The sequence below is a fragment of the Panulirus ornatus genome, chromosome 2, assembly GCF_036320965.1.
Source record: "Panulirus ornatus isolate Po-2019 chromosome 2, ASM3632096v1, whole genome shotgun sequence".
NCBI lineage: Eukaryota > Metazoa > Arthropoda > Malacostraca > Decapoda > Palinuridae > Panulirus > Panulirus ornatus.
In genome coordinates this window covers 46178988-46197106 of record NC_092225.1, presented here as the reverse complement: position 1 = coordinate 46197106, position 18119 = coordinate 46178988, and the positions used below count along the sequence as shown (strand labels likewise).

The following is an 18119-nucleotide window of genomic DNA, read 5'->3' as shown; positions in this document are numbered from 1 at the left end:
CCCTATAGCGTCTTCAAAGGCCTTTACAGGGGAATAGTGGCATCTAAAGGGAAAGACCCTAATTAAAAGTTTACTTAAAATACCCTTTGGGGGTGCCAAAGTCCAATACAGTTGCATGGTGGCATCCAAAAATAAAAAGACAAATTAAAGGTTTATTGTAAATCCCCTTTGGCGCCGCCTAAGGCAATTACAGGGGCATAGAGGCATCAAAAGGGAAAGAAACATTTGGAAAGCTTACTTTAATACCACTTTGGGGATGCCAAAGGGCAAGAGAATTGCATGGACGCATCGAAAAATTTAGAGGAAAATTGAAGGATTAATCTAAATCCCCTTTGGCGTCTTCAAAGGCCTTTACAGGGGAATAGTGGCATCTGAAGGAAAAGAGACAAATTAAAACTTTACTTAACAGACCGTTTAGGGGTGCCAAAGTCCAATACCTTTGCATGGTGGCATCCAAAAATAAAAAGAGAAATTAAAGATTTAGTTTAAATCCCCTTTGGCGCCGCCAAAGGCGATTACAGGGGCATAGAGTCATCAAAAGGGAAAGAAACATTTCGAAAGCTTACTTTAATACCACTTTGGGGATGCCAAAGGGCAAGAGAATTGCGTGGAGACATCAAAAAATTTAGAGGAAAATTGAAGGATTAATCTAAATCCACTTTGGCGTCTTCAAAGGCCTTTACAGGGGAATAGTGGCATCTAAAGGGAAAGACCCTAGTTAAAAGTTTACTTAAAATACCCTTTGGGGGTGCCAAAGTCCAATACAGTTGCATGGTGGCATCCAAAAATAAAAAGACAAATTAAAGGTTTATTTTAAATCCCCTTTGGCGCCGCCAAAGGCAATTACAGGGGCATAGAGGCATCAAAAGGGAAAGAAACATTTGGAAAGCTTACTTTAATGCCACTTTGGGGATGCCAAAGGGCAAGAGAATTGCATGGACGCATCGAAAAATTTAGAGGAAAATTGAAGGATTAATCTAACTCCCCTTTGGCGTCTTCAAAGGCCTTTACAGGGGAATAGTGGCATCTGAAGGGAAAGAGACAAATTAAAAGTTTACTTAAAAGACCGTTTAGGGGTGCCAAAGTCCAATACCTTTGCATGGTGGCATCCAAAAATAAAAAGACAAATTAAAGTTTATTTTAAATCCCCTTTGGCGCCGCCAAAGGCAATTACAGGGGCATAGAGGCATCAAAAGGGAAAGAAACATTTGCAAAGCTTACCTTAATGCCACTTTGGGGATGCCAAAGTGCAAGAGAATTGCGTGGAGGCATCCAAAAATTTAGAGGAAAATTGAAGGATTAATCTAAATCCCCTTTGGCGTCTTCAAAGGCCTTTACAGGGGAATAGTGGCATCTGAAGGGAAAGAGACAAATTAAAATTTTACTTAAAAGACCGTTTAGGGGTGCCAAAGTCCAATACAGCTGCATGGTGGCATCCAAAAATAAAAAGACAAATTAAAGGTTTAGTTTAAATCCCCTTTGGCGCCGCCAAAGGCAATTACAGGGGCATAGAGGCATCAAAAGGGAAAGAAACATTTCGAAAGCTTACTTTAATACCACTTTGGGGATGCCAAAGGGCAAGAGAATTGCGTGGAGACATCGAAAAATTTAGAGGAAAATTGAAGGATTAATCTAAATCCCCTTTGGCGTCTTCAAAGGCCTTTACAGGGGAATAGTGGCATCTAAAGGGAAAGACCCTAATTAAAAGTTTACTTAAAATACCCTTTGGGGGTGCCAAAGTCCAATACAGTTGCATGGTGGCATCCAAAAATAAAAAGACAAATTAAAGGTTTATTTTAAATCCCCTTTGGCGCCGCCAAAGGCAATTACAGGGGCATAGAGGCATCAAAAGGGAAAGAAACATTTGGAAAGCTTACTTTAATACCACTTTGGGGATGCCAAAGGGCAAGAGAATTGCGTGGAGACATCCAAAAATTTAGAGGAAAATTGAAGGATTAATCTAAATCCCCTTTGGCGTCTTCAAAGGCCTTTACAGGGGAATAGTGGCATCTGAAGGGAAAGAGACAAATTAAAATTTACTTAACAGACCGTTTAGGGGTGCCAAAGTCCAATACCTTTGCATGGTGGCATCCAAAAATAAAAAGAGAAATTAAAGATTTAGTTTAAATCCCCTTTGGCGCCGCCAAAGGCGATTACAGGGGCATAGAGTCATCAAAAGGGAAAGAAACATTTCGAAAGCTTACTTTAATACCACTTTGGGGATGCCAAAGGGCAAGAGAATTGCGTGGAGACATCAAAAATTTAGAGGAAAATTGAAGGATTAATCTAAATCCCCTTTGGCGTCTTCAAAGGCCTTTACAGGGGAATAGTGGCATCTAAAGGGAAAGACCCTAATTAAAAGTTTACTTAAAATACCCTTTGGGGGTGCCAAAGTCCAATACAGTTGCATGGTGGCATCCAAAAATAAAAAGACAAATTAAAGGTTTATTTTAAATCCCCTTTGGCGCCGCCAAAGGCAATTACAGGGGCATAGAGGCATCATAAGGGAAAGAAACATTTGGAAAGCTTACTTTAATGCCACTTTGGGGATGCCAAAGGTCAAGAGAATTGCGGTGAGGCATCCAAAAATTTAGAGAAAAATTGAAGGATTAATCTAAATCCCCTTTGGCGTCTTCAAAGGCCTTTACAGGGGAATAGTGGCATCTGAAGGGAAAGAGACAAATGAAAAGTTTACTTAACAGACCGTTTAGGGGTGCCAAAGTCTAATACCTTTGCATGGTGGCATCCAAAAACAAAAAGACAAATTAATGATTTAGTTTAAATCCCCTCTGGCGCCGCCAAAGGCAATTACAGGGGCATAGAGGCATCAAAAGGGAAAGAAACATTTCGAAAGCTTACTTTAATACCACTTTGGGGATGCCAAAGGGCAAGAGAATTGCGTGGAGACATCCAAAAATTTAGAGGAAAATTGAAGGATTAATCTAAATCCCCTTTGGCGTCTTCAAAGGCCTTTACAGGGGAATAGTGGCATCTAAAGGGAAAGACCCTAATTAAAAGTTTACTTAAAATACCCTTTGGGTGTGCCAAAGTCCAATACAGTTGCATGGTGGCATCCAAAAATAAAAAGACAAATTAAAGGTTTATTTTAAATCCCCTTTGGCGCCGCCAAAGGCAATTACAGGGGCATAGAGGCATCAAAAGGGAAAGAAACATTTGGAAAGCTTACTTTAATACCACTTTGGGGATGCCAAAGGGCAAGAGAATTGCATGGACGCATCGAAAAATTTAGAGGAAAATTGAAGGATTAATCTAAATCCCCTTTGGCGTCTTCAAAGGCCTTTACAGGGGAATAGTGGCATCTGAAGGGAAAGAGACAAATTAACACTTTACTTAACAGACCGTTTAGGGGTGCCAAAGTCCAATACCTTTGCATGGTGGCATCCAAAAATAAAAAGAGAAATTAAAGATTTAGTTTAAATCCCCTTTGGCGCCGCCAAAGGCGATTACAGGGGCATAGAGTCATCAAAAGGGAAAGAAACATTTCGAAAGCTTACTTTAATACCACTTTGGGGATGCCAAAGGGCAAGAGAATTGCGTGGAGACATCTAAAAATTTAGAGGAAAATTGAAGGATTAATCTAAATCCACTTTGGCGTCTTCAAAGGCCTTTACAGGGGAATAGTGGCATCTAAAGGGAAAGACCCTAGTTAAAAGTTTACTTAAAATACCCTTTGGGGGTGCCAAAGTCCAATACAGTTGCATGGTGGCATCCAAAAATAAAAAGACAAATTAAAGGTTTATTTTAAATCCCCTTTGGCGCCGCCAAAGGCAATTACAGGGGCATAGAGGCATCAAAAGGGAAAGAAACATTTGGAAAGCTTACTTTAATGCCACTTTGGGGATGCCAAAGGGCAAGAGAATTGCATGGACGCATCGAAAAATTTAGAGGAAAATTGAAGGATTAATCTAACTCCCCTTTGGCGTCTTCAAAGGCCTTTACAGGGGAATAGTGGCATCTGAAGGGAAAGAGACAAATTAAAAGTTTACTTAAAAGACCGTTTAGGGGTGCCAAAGTCCAATACCTTTGCATGGTGGCATCCAAAAATAAAAAGACAAATTAAAGTTTTATTTTAAATCACCTTTGGCGCGACCAAAGGCAATTACAGGGGCATAGAGGCAACAAAAGGGAAAGAAACATTTGCAAAGCTTACCTTAATGCCACTTTGGGGATGCCAAAGTGCAAGGGAATTGCGTGGAGGCATCCAAAATCTTAGAGGAAAATTGAAGGATTAATCTAAATCCTCTTTGGCGTCTTCAAAGGCCTTTACAGGGGAAGTAGTGGCATCTGAAGGGAAAGAGCCTAATTAAAAGTTTACTTAAAATACCCGTTTAGGGGTGCCAAAGTCCAATACAGCTGCACTGGTGGCATCCAAAAGTAAAAAGACAAATTAAAGGTTTAGTTTAAATCCCCTTTGGAGCCGCCAAAGGCAATTACAGGGGCATAGAGGCATCAAAAGGGAAAGAAACATTTGGAAAGCTTACTTTAATACCACTTTGGGGATGCCAAAGGTCAAGAGAATTGCGGTGAGGCATCCAAAAATTTAGAGAAAAATTGAAGGATTAATCTAAATCCCCTTTGGCGTCTTCAAAGGCCTTTACAGGGGAATAGTGGCATCTGAAGGGAAAGAGACAAATGAAAAGTTTACTTAACAGACCGTTTAGGGGTGCCAAAGTCTAATACCTTTGCATGGTGGCATCCAAAAACAAAAAGACAAATTAATGATTTAGTTTAAATCCCCTTGGCGCCGCCAAAGGCAATTACAGGGGCATAGAGGCATCAAAAGGGAAAGAAACATTTCGAAAGCTTACTTTAATACCACTTTGGGGATGCCAAAGGGCAAGAGAATTGCGTGGAGACATCCAAAAATTTAGAGGAAAATTGAAGGATTAATCTAAATCCCCTTTGGCGTCTTCAAAGGCCTTTACAGGGGAATAGTGGCATCTAAAGGGAAAGACCCTAATTAAAAGTTTACTTAAAATACCCTTTGGGGGTGCCAAAGTCCAATACAGTTGCATGGTGGCATCCAAAAATAAAAAGACAAATTAAAGGTTTATTTTAAATCCCCTTTGGCGCCGCCAAAGGCAATTACAGGGGCATAGAGGCATCAAAAGGGAAAGAAACATTTGGAAAGCTTACTTTAATACCACTTTGGGGATGCCAAAGGGCAAGAGAATTGCATGGACGCATCGAAAAATTTAGAGGAAAATTGAAGGATTAATCTAAATCCCCTTTGGCGTCTTCAAAGGCCTTTACAGGGGAATAGTGGCATCTAAAGGGAAAGACCCTAATTAAAAGTTTACTTAAAATACCCTTTGGGTGTGCCAAAGTCCAATACAGTTGCATGGTGGCATCCAAAAATAAAAAGACAAATTAAAGGTTTATTTTAAATCCCCTTAGGCGCCGCCAAAGGCAATTACAGGGGCATAGAGGCATCAAAAGGGAAAGAAACATTTGGAAAGCTTACTTTAATACCACTTTGGGGATGCCAAAGGGCAAGAGAATTGCATGGACGCATCGAAGAATTTAGAGGAAAATTGAAGGATTAATCTAAATCTCCTTTGGCGTCTTCAAAGGCCTTTACAGGGGAATAGTGGCATCTGAGGGGAAAGAGATAATTTAACACTTTACTTAACAGACCGTTTAGGGGTGCCAAAGTCCAATACCTTTGCATGGTGGCATCCATAAATATAAAGAGAAATTAAAGATTTAGTTTAAATCCCCTTTGGCGCCACCAAAGGCGATTACAGGGGCATAGAGTCATCAAAAGGGAAAGAAACATTTCGAAAGCTTACTTTAATACCACTTTGGGGATGCCAAAGGGCAAGAGAATTGCGTGGAGACATCAAAAAATTTAGAGGAAAATTGAAGGATTAATCTAAATCCACTTTGGAGTCTTCAAAGGCCTCTACAGGGGAATAGTGGCATCTAAAGGGAAAGACCCTAGTTAAAAGTTTACTTAAAATACCCTTTGGGGGTGCCAAAGTCCAATACAGTTGCATGGTGGCATCCAAAAATAAAAAGACAAATTAAAGGTTTATTTTAAATCCCCTTTGGCGCCGCCAAAGGCAATTACAGGGGCATAGAGGCATCAAAAGGGAAAGAAACATTTGGAAAGCTTACTTTAATGCCACTTTGGGGATGCCAAAGGGCAAGAGAATTGCATGGACGCATCGAAAAATTTAGAGGAAAATTGAAGGATTAATCTAACTCCCCTTTGGCGTCTTCAAAGGCCTTTACAGGGGAATAGTGGCATCTGAAGGGAAAGAGACAAATTAAAAGTTTACTTAAAAGACCGTTTAGGGGTGCCAAAGTCAATACCTTTGCATGGTGGCATCCAAAAATAAAAAGATAAATTAAAGTTTTATTTTAAATCACCTTTGGCGCGACCAAAGGCAATTACAGGGGCATAGAGGCAACAAAAGGGAAAGAAACATTTGCAAAGCTTACCTTAATGCCACTTTGGGGATGCCAAAGTGCAAGGGAATTGCGTGGAGGCATCCAAAATCTTAGAGGAAAATTGAAGGATTTATCTAAATCCTCTTTTTCGTCTTCAAAGGCCTTTACAGGGGAGTAGTGGCATCTGAAGGGAAAGAGATAAATTAAAATTTTATATAAAACACCGTTTAGGGGTGCCAAAGTGCAATACAGCTGCACGGTGGCATCCAAAAGTAAAAAGAGAAATGAAAGGTTTAGTTTAAATCCCCTTTGGAGCCGCCAAAGGCAATTACAGGGGCATAGAGGCATCAAAAGGGAAAGAAACATTTGCAAAGCTTACTTTAATGCCACTTTGGGGATGCCAAAGGTCAAGAGAATTGCGGTGAGGCATCCAAAAATTTAGAGGAAAATTGAAGGATTAATCTAAATCCCCTTTGGCGTCTTCAAAGGCCTTTACAGGGGAATAGTGGTATCTAAAGGGAAAGACCCTAATTAAAAGTTTACTTAAAATACCCTTTGGGGGTGCCAAAGTCCAATACAGTTGCATGGTGGCATCCAAAAATAAAAAGACAAATTAAAGGTTTATTTTAAATCCCCTTTGGCGCCGCCAAAGGCAATTACAGGGGCATAGAGGCATCAAAAGGGAAAGAAACATTTGGAAAGCTTACTTTAATACCACTTTGGGGATGCCAAAGGGCAAGAGAATTGCATGGACGCATCGAAAAATTTAGAGGAAAATTGAAGGATTAATCTAAATCCCTTTGGCGTCTTCAAAGGCCTTTACAGGGGAATAGTGGCATCTGAAGGAAAAGAGACAAATTAAAACTTTACTTAACAGACCGTTTAGGGGTGCCAAAGTCCAATACCTTTGCATGGTGGCATCCAAAAATAAAAAGAGAAATTAAAGATTTAGTTTAAATCCCCTTTGGCGCCGCCAAAGGCGATTACAGGGGCATAGAGTCATCAAAAGGGAAAGAAACATTTCGAAAGCTTACTTTAATACCACTTTGGGGATGCCAAAGGGCAAGAGAATTGCGTGGAGACATCAAAAAATTTAGAGGAAAATTGAAGGATTAATCTAAATCCACTTTGGCGTCTTCAAAGGCCTTTACAGGGGAATAGTGGCATCTAAAGGGAAAGACCCTAGTTAAAAGTTTACTTAAAATACCCTTTGGGGGTGCCAAAGTCCAATACAGTTGCATGGTGGCATCCAAAAATAAAAAGACAAATTAAAGGTTTATTTTAAATCCCCTTTGGCGCCGCCAAAGGCAATTACAGGGGCATAGAGGCATCAAAAGGGAAAGAAACATTTGGAAAGCTTACTTTAATGCCACTTTGGGGATGCCAAAGGGCAAGAGAATTGCATGGACGCATCGAAAAATTTAGAGGAAAATTGAAGGATTAATCTAACTCCCCTTTGGCGTCTTCAAAGGCCTTTACAGGGGAATAGTGGCATCTGAAGGGAAAGAGACAAATTAAAAGTTTACTTAAAAGACCGTTTAGGGGTGCCAAAGTTCAATACCTTTGCATGGTGGCATCCAAAAATAAAAAGATAAATTAAAGTTTTATTTTAAATCACCTTTGGCGCGACCAAAGGCAATTACAGGGGCATAGAGGCAACAAAAGGGAAAGAAACATTTGCAAAGCTTACCTTAATGCCACTTTGGGGATGCCAAAGTGCAAGGGAATTGCGTGGAGGCATCCAAAATCTTAGAGGAAAATTGAAGGATTTATCTAAATCCTCTTTGTCGTCTTCAAAGGCCTTTACAGGGGAGTAGTGGCATCTGAAGGGAAAGAGATAAATTAAAATTTTATATAAAACACCGTTTAGGGGTGCCAAAGTGCAATACAGCTGCACGGTGGCATCCAAAAGTAAAAAGAGAAATGAAAGGTTTAGTTTAAATCCCCTTTGGAGCCGCCAAAGGCAATTACAGGGGCATAGAGGCATCAAAAGGGAAAGAAACATTTGCAAAGCTTACTTTAATGCCACTTTGGGGATGCCAAAGGTCAAGAGAATTGCGGTGAGGCATCCAAAAATTTAGAGGAAAATTGAAGGATTAATCTAAATCCCCTTTGGCGTCTTCAAAGGCCTTTACAGGGGAATAGTGGTATCTAAAGGGAAAGACCCTAATTAAAAGTTTACTTAAAATACCCTTTGGGGGTGCCAAAGTCCAAGACAGTTGCATGGTGGCATCCAAAAATAAAAAGACAAATTAAAGGTTTATTTTAAATCCCCTTTGGCGCCGCCAAAGGCAATTACAGGGGCATAGAGGCATCATAAGGGAAAGAAACATTTGGAAAGCTTACTTTAATGCCACTTTGGGGATGCCAAAGGTCAAGAGAATTGCGGTGAGGCATCCAAAAATTTAGAGAAAAATTGAAGGATTAATCTAAATCCCCTTTGGCGTCTTCAAAGGCCTTTACAGGGGAATAGTGGCATCTGAAGGGAAAGAGACAAATGAAAAGTTTACTTAACAGACCGTTTAGGGGTGCCAAAGTCTAATACCTTTGCATGGTGGCATCCAAAAACAAAAAGACAAATTAATGATTTAGTTTAAATCCCCTCTGGCGCCGCCAAAGGCAATTACAGGGGCATAGAGGCATCAAAAGGGAAAGAAACATTTCGAAAGCTTACTTTAATACCACTTTGGGGATGCCAAAGGGCAAGAGAATTGCGTGGAGACATCCAAAAATTTAGAGGAAAATTGAAGGATTAATCTAAATCCCCTTTGGCGTCTTCAAAGGCCTTTACAGGGGAATAGTGGCATCTAAAGGGAAAGACCCTAATTAAAAGTTTACTTAAAATACCCTTTGGGGGTGCCAAAGTCCAATACAGTTGCATGGTGGCATCCAAAAATAAAAAGACAAATTAAAGGTTTATTTTAAATCCCCTTTGGCGCCGCCAAAGGCAATTACAGGGGCATAGAGGCATCAAAAGGGAAAGAAACATTTGGAAAGCTTACTTTAATACCACTTTGGGGATGCCAAAGGGCAAGAGAATTGCATGGACGCATCGAAAAATTTAGAGGAAAATTGAAGGATTAATCTAAATCCCCTTTGGCGTCTTCAAAGGCCTTTACAGGGGAATAGTGGCATCTGAAGGGAAAGAGACAAATTAAAACTTTACTTAACAGACCGTTTAGGGGTGCCAAAGTCCAATACCTTTGCATGGTGGCATCCAAAAATAAAAAGAGAAATTAAAGATTTAGTTTAAATCCCCTTTGGCGCCGCCAAAGGCGATTACAGGGGCATAGAGTCATCAAAAGGGAAAGAAACATTTCGAAAGCTTACTTTAATACCACTTTGGGGATGCCAAAGGGCAAGAGAATTGCGTGGAGACATCTAAAAATTTAGAGGAAAATTGAAGGATTAATCTAAATCCACTTTGGCGTCTTCAAAGGCCTTTACAGGGGAATAGTGGCATCTAAAGGGAAAGACCCTAGTTAAAAGTTTACTTAAAATACCCTTTGGGGGTGCCAAAGTCCAATACAGTTGCATGGTGGCATCCAAAAATAAAAAGACAAATTAAAGGTTTATTTTAAATCCCCTTTGGCGCCGCCAAAGGCAATTACAGGGGCATAGAGGCATCAAAAGGGAAAGAAACATTTGGAAAGCTTACTTTAATGCCACTTTGGGGATGCCAAAGGGCAAGAGAATTGCATGGACGCATCGAAAAATTTAGAGGAAAATTGAAGGATTAATCTAACTCCCCTTTGGCGTCTTCAAAGGCCTTTACAGGGGAATAGTGGCATCTGAAGGGAAAGAGACAAATTAAAAGTTTACTTAAAAGACCGTTTAGGGGTGCCAAAGTCCAATACCTTTGCATGGTGGCATCCAAAAATAAAAAGACAAATTAAAGTTTAGTTTAAATCCCCTTTGGCGCCGCCAAAGGCAATTACAGGGGCATAGAGGCATCAAAAGGGAAAGAAACATTTCGAAAGCTTACTTTAATACCACTTTGGGGATGCCAAAGGGCAAGAGAATTGCGTGGAGGCATCCAAAAATTTAGAGGAAAATTGAAGGATTAATCTAAATCCCCTTTGGCGTCTTCAAAGGCCTTTACAGGGGAATAGTGGCATCTAAAGGGAAAGACCCTAATTAAAAGTTTACTTAAAATACCCTTTGGGGTGCCAAAGTCCAATACAGTTGCATGGTGGCATCCAAAAATAAAAAGACAAATTAAAGGTTTATTTTAAATCCCCTTTGGCGCCGCCAAAGGCAATTACAGGGGCATAGAGGCATCAAAAGGGAAAGAAACATTTGGAAAGCTTACTTTAATACCACTTTGGGGATGCCAAAGGGCAAGAGAATTGCGGTGAGGCATCGAAAAATTTAGAGGAAAATTGAAGGATTAATCTAAATCCCCTTTGGCGTCTTCAAAGGCCTTTACAGGGGAATAGTGGCATCTGAAGGGAAAGAGACAAATTAAAAGTTTACTTAACAGACCGTTTACTGGTGCCAAAGTCCAATACCTTTGTATGGTGGCATCCAAAAATAAAAAGACAAATTAAAGATTTAGTTTAAATCCCCTTTGGCGCCGCCAAAGACAATTACAGGGGCATAGAGTCACCAAAACGGAAAGAAACATTTCGAAAGCTTACTTTAATACCACTTTGGGGATGCCAAAGGGCAAGAGAATTGCGTGGAGACATCCAAAAATTTAGATGAAAATTGAAGGATTAATCTAAATCCCCTTTGGCGTCTTCAAAGGCCTTTACAGGGGAATAGTGGCATCTAAAAGGAAAGACCCTAATTAAAAGTTTACTTAAAATACCCTTTGGGGGTGCCAAAGTCCAATACAGTTGCATGGTGGCATCCAAAAATAAAAAGACAAATTAAAGGTTTATTTTAAATCCCCTTTGGCGCCGCCAAAGGCAATTACAGGGGCATAGAGGCATCAAAAGGGAAAGAAACATTTGGAAAGCTTACTTTAATGCCACTTTGGGGATGCCAAAGGGCAAGAGAATTGCATGGACGCATCGAAAAATTTAGAGGAAAATTGAAGGATTAATCTAACTCCCCTTTGGCGTCTTCAAAGGCCTTTACAGGGGAATAGTGGCATCTGAAGGGAAAGAGACAAATTAAAAGTTTACTTAAAAGACCGTTTAGGGGTGCCAAAGTCCAATACCTTTGCATGGTGGCATCCAAAAATAAAAAGACAAATTAAAGTTTTATTTTAAATCCCCTTTGGCGCCGCCAAAGGCAATTACAGGGGCATAGAGGCATCAAAAGGGAAAGAAACATTTGCAAAGCTTACCTTAATGCCACTTTGGGGATGCCAAAGGGCAAGAGAATTGCGTGGAGGCATCCAAAATCTTAGAGGAAAATTGAAGGATTAATCTAAATCCTCTTTGGCGTCTTCAAAGGCCTTTACAGGGGAAGTAGTGGCATCTGAAGGGAAAGAGATAAATTAAAATTTTATATAAAAGACCGTTTAGGGGTGCCAAAGTCCAATACAGCTGCACGGTGGCATCCAAAAGTAAAAAGAGAAATGAAAGGTTTAGTTTAAATCCCCTTTGGCGCCGCCAAAGGCAATTACAGGGGCATAGAGGCATCAAAAGGGAAAGAAACATTTCGAAAGCTTACTTTAATGCCACTTTGGGGATGCCAAAGGGCAAGAGAATTGCGGTGAGGCATCCAAAAATTTAGAGGAAAATTGAAGGATTAATCTAAATCCCCTTTGGCGTCTTCAAAGGCCTTTACAGGGGAATAGTGGTATCTAAAGGGAAAGACCCTAATTAAAAGTTTACTTAAAATACCCTTTGGGGGTGCCAAAGTCCAATACAGTTGCATGGTGGCATCCAAAAATAAAAAGACAAATTAAAGGTTTATTTTAAATCCCCTTTGGCGCCGCCAAAGGCAATTACAGGGGCATAGAGGCATCATAAGGGAAAGAAACATTTGGAAAGCTTACTTTAATGCCACTTTGGGGATGCCAAAGGGCAAGAGAATTGCGTGGAGGCATCGAAAAATTTAGAGGAAAAATTGAAGGATTAATCTAAATCCCCTTTGGCGTCTTCAAAGGCCTTTACAGGGGAATAGTGGCATCTGAAGGGAAAGAGACAAATTAAAAGTTTACTTAACAGACCGTTTAGGGGTGCCAAAGTCCAATACCTTTGCATGGTGGCATCCAAAAATAAAAAGACAAATTAAAGATTTAGTTTAAATCCCCTTTGGCGCCGCCAAAGGCAATTACAGGGGCATAGAGGCATCAAAAGGGAAAGAAACATTTCGAAAGCTTACTTTAATACCACTTTGGGGATGCCAAAGGGCAAGAGAATTGCGTGGAGACATCCAAAAATTTAGAGGAAAATTGAAGGATTAATCTAAATCCCCTTTGGCGTCTTCAAAGGCCTTTACAGGGGAATAGTGGCATCTAAAGGGAAAGACCCTAATTAAAAGTTTACTTAAAATACCCTTTGGGGGTGCCAAAGTCCAATACAGTTGCATGGTGGCATCCAAAAATAAAAAGACAAATTAAAGGTTTATTTTAAATCCCCTTTGGCGCCGCCAAAGGCAATTACAGGGGCATAGAGGCATCAAAAGGGAAAGAAACATTTGGAAAGCTTACTTTAATACCACTTTGGGGATGCCAAAGGGCAAGAGAATTGCATGGACGCATCGAAAAATTTAGAGGAAAATTGAAGGATTAATCTAAATCCCCTTTGGCGTCTTCAAAGGCCTTTACAGGGGAATAGTGGCATCTGAAGGGAAAGAGACAAATTAAAACTTTACTTAACAGACCGTTTAGGGGTGCCAAAGTCCAATACCTTTGCATGGTGGCATCCAAAAATAAAAAGAGAAATTAAAGATTTAGTTTAAATCCCCTTTGGCGCCGCCAAAGGCGATTACAGGGGCATAGAGTCATCAAAAGGGAAAGAAACATTTCGAAAGCTTACTTTAATACCACTTTGGGGATGCCAAAGGGCAAGAGAATTGCGTGGAGACATCAAAAAATTTAGAGGAAAATTGAAGGATTAATCTAAATCCACTTTGGCGTCTTCAAAGGCCTTTACAGGGGAATAGTGGCATCTGAAGGGAAAGAGACAAATTAAAAGTTTACTTAAAAGACCGTTTAGGGGTGCCAAAGTCCAATACCTTTGCATGGTGGCATCCAAAAATAAAAAGACAAATTAAAGTTTTATTTTGAATCACCTTTGGCGCCACCAAAGGCAATTACAGGGGCATAGAGGCAACAAAAGGGAAAGAAACATTTGCAAAGCTTACCTTAATGCCACTTTGGGGATGCCAAAGTGCAAGGGAATTGCGTGGAGGCATCCAAAATCTTAGAGGAAAATTGAAGGATTTATCTAAATCCTCTTTGTCGTCTTCAAAGGCCTTTACAGGGGGTAGTGGCATCTGAAGGGAAAGAGATAAATTAAAATTTTATATAAAACACCGTTTAGGGGTGCCAAAGTGCAATACAGCTGCACGGTGGCATCCAAAAGTAAAAAGAGAAATGAAAGGTTTAGTTTAAATCCCCTTTGGAGCCGCCAAAGGCAATTACAGGGGCATAGAGGCATCAAAAGGGAAAGAAACATTTCGAAAGCTTACTTTAATACCACTTTGGGGATGCCAAAGGGCAAGAGAATTGCGTGGAGCATCCAAAAATTTAGAGGAAAATTGAAGGATTAATCTAAATCCCCTTTGGCGTCTTCAAAGGCCTTTACAGGGGAATAGTGGTATCTAAAGGGAAAGACCCTAATTAAAAGTTTACTTAAAATACCCTTTGGGGGTGCCAAAGTCCAATACAGTTGCATGGTGGCATCCAAAAATAAAAAGACAAATTAAAGGTTTATTTTAAATCCCCTTTGGCGCCGCCAAAGGCAATTACAGGGGCATAGAGGCATCAAAAGGGAAAGAAACATTTGGAAAGCTTACTTTAATACCACTTTGGGGATGCCAAAGGGCAAGAGAATTGCATGGACGCATCGAAAAATTTAGAGGAAAATTGAAGGATTAATCTAAATCCCCTTTGGCGTCTTCAAAGGCCTTTACAGGGGAATAGTGGCATCTGAAGGGAAAGAGACAAATTAAAAGTTTACTTAACAGACCGTTTAGGGGTGCCAAAGTCCAATACCTTTGCATGGTGGCATCCAAAAATAAAAAGAGAAATTAAAGATTTAGTTTAAATCCCCTTTGGCGCCGCCAAAGGCAATTACAGGGGCATAGAGGCATCAAAAGGGAAAGAAACATTTCGAAAGCTTACTTTAATACCACTTTGGGGATGCCAAAGGGCAAGAGAATTGCGTGGAGACATCCAAAAATTTAGAGGAAAATTGAAGGATTAATCTAAATCCCCTTTGGCGTCTTCAAAGGCCTTTACAGGGGAATAGTGGCATCTAAAGGGAAAGACCCTAGTTAAAAGTTTACTTAAAATACCCTTTGGGGGTGCCAAAGTCCAATACAGTTGCATGGTGGCATCCAAAAATAAAAAGACAAATTAAAGGTTTATTTTAAATCCCCTTTGGCGCCGCCAAAGGCAATTACAGGGGCATAGAGGCATCAAAAGGGAAAGAAACATTTCGAAAGCTTACTTTAATACCACTTTGGGGATGCCAAAGGGCAAGAGAATTGCGTGGAGCATCGAAAAATTTAGAGGAAAATTGAAGGATTAATCTAAATCCCCTTTGGCGTCTTCAAAGGCCTTTACAGGGGAATAGTGGCATCTAAAGGGAAAGACCCTAATTAAAAGTTTACTTAAAATACCCTTTGGGGGTGCCAAAGTCCAATACAGTTGCATGGTGGCATCCAAAAATAAAAAGACAAATTAAAGGTTTATTTTAAATCCCCTTTGGCGCCGCCAAAGGCAATTACAGGGGCATAGAGGCATCAAAAGGGAAAGAAACATTTGGAAAGCTTACTTTAATGCCACTTTGGGGATGCCAAAGGGCAAGAGAATTGCGTGGACGCATCGAAAAATTTAGAGGAAAATTGAAGGATTAATCTAAATCCCCTTTGGCGTCTTCAAAGGCCTTTACAGGGGAATAGTGGCATCTGAAGGGAAAGAGACAAATTAAAAGTTTACTTAACAGACCGTTTAGGGGTGCCAAAGTCCAATACCTTTGCATGGTGGCATCCAAAAATAAAAAGACAAATTAAAGATTTAGTTTAAATCCCCTTTGGCGCCGCCAAAGGCAATTACAGGGGCATAGAGGCATCAAAAGGGAAAGAAACATTTCGAAAGCTTACTTTAATACCACTTTGGGGATGCCAAAGGGCAAGAGAATTGCGTGGAGACATCCAAAAATTTAGAGGAAAATTGAAGGATTAATCTAAATCCCCTTTGGCGTCTTCAAAGGCCTTTACAGGGGAATAGTGGCATCTAAAGGGAAAGACCCTAATTAAAAGTTTACTTAAAATACCCTTTGGGGGTGCCAAAGTCCAATACAGTTGCATGGTGGCATCCAAAAATAAAAAGACAAATTAAAGGTTTATTTTAAATCCCCTTTGGCGCCGCCAAAGGCAATTACAGGGGCATAGAGGCATCAAAAGGGAAAGAAACATTTGGAAAGCTTACTTTAATACCACTTTGGGGATGCCAAAGGGCAAGAGAATTGCATGGACGCATCGAAAAATTTAGAGGAAAATTGAAGGATTAATCTAAATCCCCTTTGGCGTCTTCAAAGGCCTTTACAGGGGAATAGTGGCATCTGAAGGGAAAGAGACAAATTAAAAGTTTACTTAACAGACCGTTTAGGGGTGCCAAAGTCCAATACCTTTGCATGGTGGCATCCAAAAATAAAAAGACAAATTAAAGATTTAGTTTAAATCCCCTTTGGCGCCGCCAAAGGCAATTACAGGGGCATAGAGGCATCAAAAGGGAAAGAAACATTTCGAAAGCTTACTTTAATACCACTTTGGGGATGCCAAAGGGCAAGAGAATTGCGTGGAGACATCAAAAATTTAGAGGAAAATTGAAGGATTAATCTAAATCCCCTTTGGCGTCTTCAAAGGCCTTTACAGGGGAATAGTGGCATCTGAAGGGAAAGAGCCTAATTAAAAGTTTACTTAAAATACCCTTTAGGGGTGCCAAAGTCCAATACCTTTGCATGGTGGCATCCAAAAATAAAAAGACAAATTAAAGGTTTATTTTAAATCCCCTTTGGCGCCGCCAAAGGCAATTACAGGGGCATAGAGGCATCAAAAGGGAAAGAAACATTTCGAAAGCTTACTTTAATGCCACTTTGGGGATGCCAAAGGGCAAGAGAATTGCGTGGAGGCATCCAAAAATTTAGAGGAAAATTGAAGGATTAATCTAAATCCCCTTTGGCGTCTTCAAAGGCCTTTACAGGGGAATAGTGGCATCTAAAGGGAAAGACCTAATTAAAAGTTTACTTAAAATACCCTTTGGGGGTGCCAAAGTCCAATACAGTTGCATGGTGGCATCCAAAAATAAAAAGACAAATTAAAGGTTTATTTTAAATCCCCTTTGGCGCCGCCAAAGGCAATTACAGGGGCATAGAGGCATCAAAAGGGAAAGAAACATTTGAAAGCTTACTTTAATGCCACTTTGGGGATGCCAAAGGGCAAGAGAATTGCGTGGAGCATCGAAAAATTTAGAGGAAAATTGAAGGATTAATCTAAATCCCCTTTGGCGTCTTCAAAGGCCTTTACAGGGGAATAGTGGCATCTGAAGGGAAAGAGACAAATTAAAAGTTTACTTAAAAGACCGTTTAGGGGTGCCAAAGTCCAATACAGTTGCATGGTGGCATCCAAAAATAAAAAGACAAATTAAAGGTTTATTTTAAATCCCCTTTGGCGCCGCCAAAGGCAATTACAGGGGCATAGAGGCATCAAAAGGGAAAGAAACATTTCGAAAGCTTACTTTAATGCCACTTTGGGGATGCCAAAGGGCAAGAGAATTGCGTGGAGGCATCCAAAAATTTAGAGGAAAATTGAAGGATTAATCTAAATCCCCTTTGGCGTCTTCAAAGGCCTTTACAGGGGAATAGTGGCATCTGAAGGGAAAGAGACTAATTAAAAGTTTACTTAAAATACCCTTTAGGGGTGCCAAAGTCCAATACAGTTGCATGGTGGCATCCAAAAATAAAAAGACAAATTAAAGGTTTATTTTAAATCCCCTTTGGCGCCGCCAAAGGCAATTACAGGGGCATAGAGGCATCAAAAGGGAAAGAAACATTTCGAAAGCTTACTTTAATGCACTTTGGGGATGCCAAGGAAAGAATTGCAGGAGCATCAAAAATTTAGAGGAAAATTGAAGGATTATCTAAATCCCTTTGGGTCTTCAAAGGCCTTTACAGGGAATAGTGGATCTAAGGGAAAGACTAATTAAAATTTATTAAAAACCTTTGGGGTGCCAAAGTCCAATACAGTTGCACTGTGGCATCCAAAAATAAAAAGAGAAATAAGGTTTATTTAAATCCCTTTGGCCCGCAAGGCAATTACAGGGCATGAGGCATCAAAAGGGAAAGAAACATTTGGAAAGCTTACTTTAATACCACTTTGGGGATGCCAAAGGAAGAGAATTGCATGGACGCATCGAAAAATTTAGAGGAAATTAAGGATTATCTAAATCCCTTTGGCGTCTTCAAAGGCCTTACAGGGGAATGTGGCATCTGAAGGAAAAGAGACAAATTAAAATTATACAGCCCGTTTAGGGTGCCAAGTCATCTTTCTGGGATCCAAAAAAAAATTTAAAA

At 40.1% G+C, this 18119-nt stretch overlaps 1 long non-coding RNA gene across 1 annotated transcript; it reads right to left on the bottom strand.

Moving 5' to 3' along the window:
• Positions 1-6474: 6474 nt before the first annotated feature.
• Positions 6475-13800, bottom strand: LOC139752771 (uncharacterized). The gene is made up of 3 exons (XR_011713576.1): positions 13684-13800; positions 8108-8240; positions 6475-6601 (listed from the first exon to the last, which is right to left on the bottom strand). It is a non-coding gene; the product is annotated as an uncharacterized lncRNA (long non-coding RNA).
• Between the last annotated feature and the right edge of the window lie 4319 nt (positions 13801-18119).